Below are 6,917 nucleotides of genomic sequence, written 5' to 3' on the forward strand. Positions count from 1 at the left end.
AAATTTGATTTTTTGAAGCATAGCAAGGGACCTATTCTAGTACCTTTATTAAAGTTGTCTTCAAATTCAATGTATTTGTAGAATTAAACTTTTGAAGAATTTTTTATTGACTTTTAACTCGATTGGTATGAGCATTAGTACTAATGTAAGAGAACGTGAATTCAAGTGCACGGAAGCGCATTATCCTCCTATTTATGAGTTAAGGAGGGGTTATGAGTAATTCTAGGCATTGTGTTAAAAAGAGTAGATATGATCAGAACCTATAATGAGATTGTTAAAAAATTTTGAAGGTTTTAATTGTTAGATAACAATGCATAATTAAGCTAAAGCTTAGCTTAAATTTGAAAGATTATTTTGTATAAATTAAAAACAAAAATGTTATTATATAACTAAGGGTAAATATCAAATTTATATATCAACTTTGAAGAGGCTATTTAGGAAACATGATTTTCTTTTAAAATAGAAAATTGTATCTCATAATTACAAAACTACATACTTTATAGATTACTTGCTAAACATCTATTAACAAACTAACTATTCTAATAACAAGACTAACTACCCAACTAACTATCAGTTAACTTCTTAACTTTCCCCCTCAAGTTGAGAGGTGATATAAATCTTTAACCCCCCAACTTGAACATCAAATATTCATGTTGCTTGATTCCAAGTGCTTTAGTCATCAAATCTACAAATTGTTCAGTTGTCCTAATGTGTTGCATTTGAATCAACCCTTCTCGAATATTGTTTCGCACAAAACGATAACCAATCTCTATATGCTTGGTGCGTTCATGAAATACAAGGTTTGCTGCGATTTGAAGTGTTGCCCGACTATCTAAAAAAATTAAAGACATATCAAACCTATTAAGGCATATTTCTTTCAACAAAGCATCCAACCAAACAACCTCTGCTACTACTACTACCATACTCCTGCATTCAACTTTTACTAATGAATAAGACACAGTGTTTTGCTTCTTTGACTTCCATGAAATGAAGGAGTCTCCAAGCTTACACAAAAACCAGTAATTGACCTTCTAGATATAAGACATGAAGCCCAATCCGAATCACAAAATGCAACAAGCTGTGGATTATTAGATGCAGCCAACAAGATACCTTGACCTGGATTCCTTTTTATATTTCGAACTACTCAAAAAGCAACCTCTAAATGAGACTTCTTTGGTTTGTGCATAAATTGACTTAAGTGTTGAACCGTAAAAGATCTGTCCGGTCGTGTATTGGTCAAATATAACAACTTGCCCAAAAGTCGCTGATATACTACAACATCAGGAATCAATTTATCACCATCAACTGTCGGTTTTACAGGCTCATCATGCTTAATTGAAGTGAGCTTTGGATTCTGTTCAAGAGGTGTACCAGCGTTTCAATAATTTTAGATTCCACTGTCTATAAGCTTGCTTCAAACCATACAACTACTTGAGCAAACGACACACCTTGTGCTCCCCCTATTTGTGAAAACCTTCTGGAATGTCCATATAAACCGCCTCATGCAAATCGTCTCAAGCAAATCACCTTGCAAGAAGACATTGTAAACATCTCCATTTGAAAAAGAGGTCATCCATTCATAGTAGCCATAATAATGACAGTCCTAATAATAACATGTTAAACCATAGGAGAAAAAGTTTCCTGAAAAATAACCCCAGCTTGCTGATTGTACCCTTTTCCCACCACTCGGGATTTAAATCGTTCAATGGAACCATCATAATTATATTTGACTTTAAATCGTTCAATGTATAATTTTTATGCATTAGGAAGAAAAATTATCATCCTTCCTATGTTTTTTCTTCTCATTTTTCTTTTTACCAAGCACATTCAAAATTCATCTTCTTTTTACTTTTCTAATCTCTCCTCTCGTCTTTCCACTTTTTCATTCAACCAAGCACACCCTTTAAATTTCATTTTATCCATGGCGAAAAGAAACTTTTAGAAAATATTCTATTTGAATGGAATTTGAGTTGTTTGGAACATATTGCCTATCCAACTTTTAACTAGACTTCAAGTCTCGAGTGAGAAAAAAATACTTTAATGAAAAATCATTATTTACATTTTGGCTTTTGATTTTGGCTTTTTTCATAAAACTTTTAGTTTATGTTTTCTTTTAATTTAATTTACGTAATAATTAAAAATAATACATAATGAATTATTTTATCTATTTTATATAAATAGTATACATAATATATAAAAGCACGAGTTTGAAAAAAATGAATTGATGAGAGTACTCTTTATTTTTCATCATATTACTAAATTCATAATTAAAATTTATTATTATATTTAATTTAGAATTATTATTAAAAATTAAAGTAAAATAAATTTTGTGATAATTATACATTTAAAATCATTATAATGTAATAAAAGTTGTGATAATTACACATTTAAAAATAATTAAAATTTAAACTAAAATTATTAATTTAAAGAATGTGTTAATTTAAAAATAGAGTTATTACTTTAATATAACTCTAAGCATAAAATAAAGGGAAAAATTGTGATAATTATAATTATTTTTAAAAAGTTGTGCTAATTTTATTGATATAAAATAAGACTATTATTTGAATAAAATTCTAAGCATATTAATTATCACTTAATTAATATTAGAGTTAATTATGTTAATTAATTATTATTTTGAATAATATTACTTTGCATTAATTACCTAAAGTAAAACTATATTGTATGTAGAACATGTTAAAAATATTTTAATTATTATTTGAAAATTTTCTATTATAATATTTTAATTCATAATATAATAGGCCCAATTTGCCCGGGCCCAATTCAACAAATACAAATAAAATAAAAGAAATAAAAATAAATTAAAGGTCCATTTACACAACCCAAAAATCAAACCCAATCCTAGGCCCAAATTAAACCTTAGCCCATAACATAAACAAAAAAATAGAATCAGAAAAACCCTAGGCAGAAAAGCCCCAGCCGTTACACGACTGTGAACCAACCTTCCTCGCGTGTGTTGCGCCTCCATGCCACGCGCCTCCAGCTGGCTGTACCTGCAAAACAAACGAATCCAACAAGCAATGAGCAGCAACAGAAAGGAGCACACTAGAATAACAGAAAAAAATATAGAAGAAAAAATAAATAAATAATTTTTGCAATTTCATTTGGTTATATAAAGCCGATTAGAGTATTTTGTAAAGGATTTCACGAATCAATAAAAAAAAAAGGAGAAAAAAAATCAAATAGCAGTTTGCTACAAGTGATTATTATTATTTTTCTATTCGCTTTTATAATCGTTCTTTTAGCATGCGAAATAGAAAGAATTAAAAAAAGATGGGAGTTTTAGCATCACGAGCGTCGTCGGAATACTTGTTCACTCCGTCTAAATTGGAGTTGGAAGAGATTCAAAACGCCGGAGAGAAATGAAGGTCTTTTGCAGCTGTGATTCTGAAAATGGCCAAAGGTTTTATGTTTAGGGTTTGATTGGGATTTTATAAAGTATAAAAACGATGTCGTTTAGGGCTTGCTGCAGTGGCCTCAAAATGATCCCGTTTAGTGGTTGTCGACCCGCGTATTGACCCAACCCAAGGGAAGGATCCGCGCGTTTTCTATTAATGGTCTATTCGCGCATTTGGTCCCTCGAAATTTTTAATTATTTAAATTCAAATTTTTTTATTTTCTTCAATTGATGCTTTAAATTTTATTTGGTTTCTGATTTGGTCCTAGGGGAAAACACCTGAAACGGTGTCGGTTTGGGAAAGGGGAATAGTTTCCCCAATGGCCCCTCATTCTTCAGGCGCATTTCATTTTAATTCTATTGCGATTTTATCTTTAGATTTATTACGAATTTTACTTCTAATTTTCATTATGATTGCAATATAATCCTGTAATTAATTTGTTTTTATTGTTTGTTTATCAATCTGTAGGGCAAATAACCAATAAAAGCCCCTTTATTTTTAAAATTACTGAAATAGGCCAGGTTCTAAATTAATTACCGAAATGGATCATTTCCCCCAAAAACGCATCCACATCAGCGCGTTGTCAGGGGATAAAGTAGGAAAAAGCCTTTTTTTTCCACGTGGACAAAGCGCTACCTCAAGGGAGCGCTTTGTGTCCACGTGGACAAAGTGCTTCCTTGAGAAATCACTTTTCCCGTTTTTTAGGATTTAGGGTTTTTTGCAATTTGAGTTAGGGTTTTGGGGGTTTTGAGTTTTTAAATTTTAGGGCTTTAAGGAAAAAAATAAATAAATAAGGGTTTAGGGTTTAGAGTGTAACACCCATTACCCGTATCCAACACCGGAATAAGGTACGAGGCATTACCAAAACACATACACTTGTAAACGTATTAAACCAAGTTATAAAATTTCATGTAAATTAAAACTTTCAAAATAATTAACATGCTTCTATAACTTTTCACAATATATCCTCAAAATATTATAATCATAATAATTAGGGCCTACGAGACCCGATACATACTCATGCAATTCAATGCTTCATTTCCATTTCATTCAATTCGCAATTTCTCATGCTCACAATTTAAATCATATCACTAGCAATTTCCATTTAATTCACGTACAATTCAATGACATTAAGTTCAACACTAATACGTATTTACCATTTATCTCAATGTTTATCGATTATACTATTCAATAACACATTTATGAAATTCTCAATTTTGCAATGAAAATATCACTTTAGCTTAAATAACAACATCATCCTGTTATAAATACACAACCACTTATCCATTTGCTTGAATTCTTTTGGGCCCATTTGTCACTTACCATCCTTAATCAAATTAGGGAACGGTTACGGAAAATTGAGTACTTCACTTCCTCTTGGCCATAGTATAACTATGGTCTTACGTATGATCACTTATCACTTGTCCCTGATCAGATAAGTGTAGTTAAGCTACCACTTGTCACTTTGTCACTTGCTCAGATAAGTGTAGCTAAAGCTACCACTTATCACTTTGTCACTTGATTAGATAAGTGTAGCTAGGCTACCACTTATCACTTTGTCACTTGATCAGATAAGTGTAGCTAAAGCTACCACTTATCACTTTGTCACTTGATCAGATAAGTGTAGCTAGGCTACCACTTATCACTTTGTCACTTGATCAGATAAGTGTAGCTAAAGCTACCACTTATCACTTTGTCACTTGATCAGATAAGTGTAGCTAAAGCTACCACTTATCACTTTGTCACTTGATCAGAAGTACTCAAATCCGGCGTTCCGCTCAATTTTATCATTTATTCAGTTTTCGCATTTTTATTCTATTCTCATTTCAACAATAAATATATATTTAATCATACATTATATAATTCATGAAATTAACATTTAATCATTAAATTTCAGCCATATGAACTTACTATTTCATTATCTTTCCACACTTGTTCCTATGCACATCATACAAGATATAAACATATCATTCAACCATAGTTGCAAGCTAGTGTATTTAAACATAACTCTTTTGGAACTAACCACATGATAAACCATTCATGACATTATTTCATGCCAAATCATATACCGAATATACCATACACACATACTATGAAATTTTATTTTCACACATGAGCTTAAACCATGACCAATAATACACAAATATAAGCATCATTCATATTTCATCGTTTATCAGTTATAATCAAACATATGACCAATTATACACAAATCATTCATATATTTCCCAATTTTCCTCCACCTCCTCTCCATTCCTCATCCTTAATGTGTATAACACATTTAAACAACATTATTCGTACTTTCACTATTTTCTTGTATGTAAAATTCAAGCTGTCCGTCTGAGTTAGAGTCACTAAATTATTTTTCCCTAGAGCTACAGAACTTCAAATTAAGATCCGTAAATTTTTCCCGAAACTAGATTCAAATATATTCTTACTATAAAAATTTCAAAATTTTTGGTTTAGCCAAATAGTACAGTTTATTCTTTAAAGTTTCCCCTGTTTCGCCGTCTGACAGTTCTGACCTCTCTTCACTAAAATTTAATTATCTCATTGTACAGAATTCGGATGATGTTTCCGTTTATTTATTTTGAAAATATACTCATTAAGAATTCTAATAATATAAACTATAACTTATAATTATTTTTTTACAATTTTTAACAATTTTCCAAATTCAGAACAGGGGATTCCGAACTCATTCTGACTCGGTCTAACTAAACTTCAAATATCTCAAAATTTACAATTCCATTACTTACACCGTTTCTTTTATGAGAAACTAGACTCAACAAGATTTAATTTAATATTTTATTCATCCTCTAATTCAATTCCCATAATTTTTGGTGATTTTTCAAAGTTAGACTACTGCTGCTGTCTAAAACTGCTTTAGTGCAAAATGTTGATTTCCATTTTGCCCCAAATTTCACAGTCTATACAATTCGGTCCTTTCTCAATTAACCCCTCAATTAATCTAATTTTCTCAATTAATACTTTACCTAGACATTATAAGTTGTTACACAACTATTGAAATTCAGAATTTCCACATATAACTCTAACTTCAAACTCTTTTACTATTAGGTCCCAAACATTCACTTTCTATTCAATTCTTTCAATAAAATCAGCATATGAACAATTTAAAGCTCTAATTCCATGCTAAATCATCATATACTTCCAGCACATATTCATAGCAACTTTCAACTTCTTTTATAGAATCAAAAACTAATGAATTCAACAAGTGGGCCTAGTTGTAAAAGTCACAAAAACATAAAATTTTCAAGAAATAATCAAGAATTGAACTTACCTGCAGTAAAAATAGGAAGAACCAGCTTAAGGAAACCCTTCTATGGTGTTTTTGCTGATGAGAATGCAGAAAAATAAAGAGAAATCTAGATAATTCCACTTTGGTCCTAACTTTATCAAGTAAATTTTGCAATATTCCAATTTCGCCCTTAACTCTCCTTACTTTGTTGCTGATTTCATGCCTTTGCCGTCCAGCCCAAATAGACC

The sequence above is a fragment of the Gossypium raimondii genome, chromosome 8, assembly GCF_025698545.1.
Source record: "Gossypium raimondii isolate GPD5lz chromosome 8, ASM2569854v1, whole genome shotgun sequence".
Classification (NCBI taxonomy): domain Eukaryota; kingdom Viridiplantae; phylum Streptophyta; class Magnoliopsida; order Malvales; family Malvaceae; genus Gossypium; species Gossypium raimondii.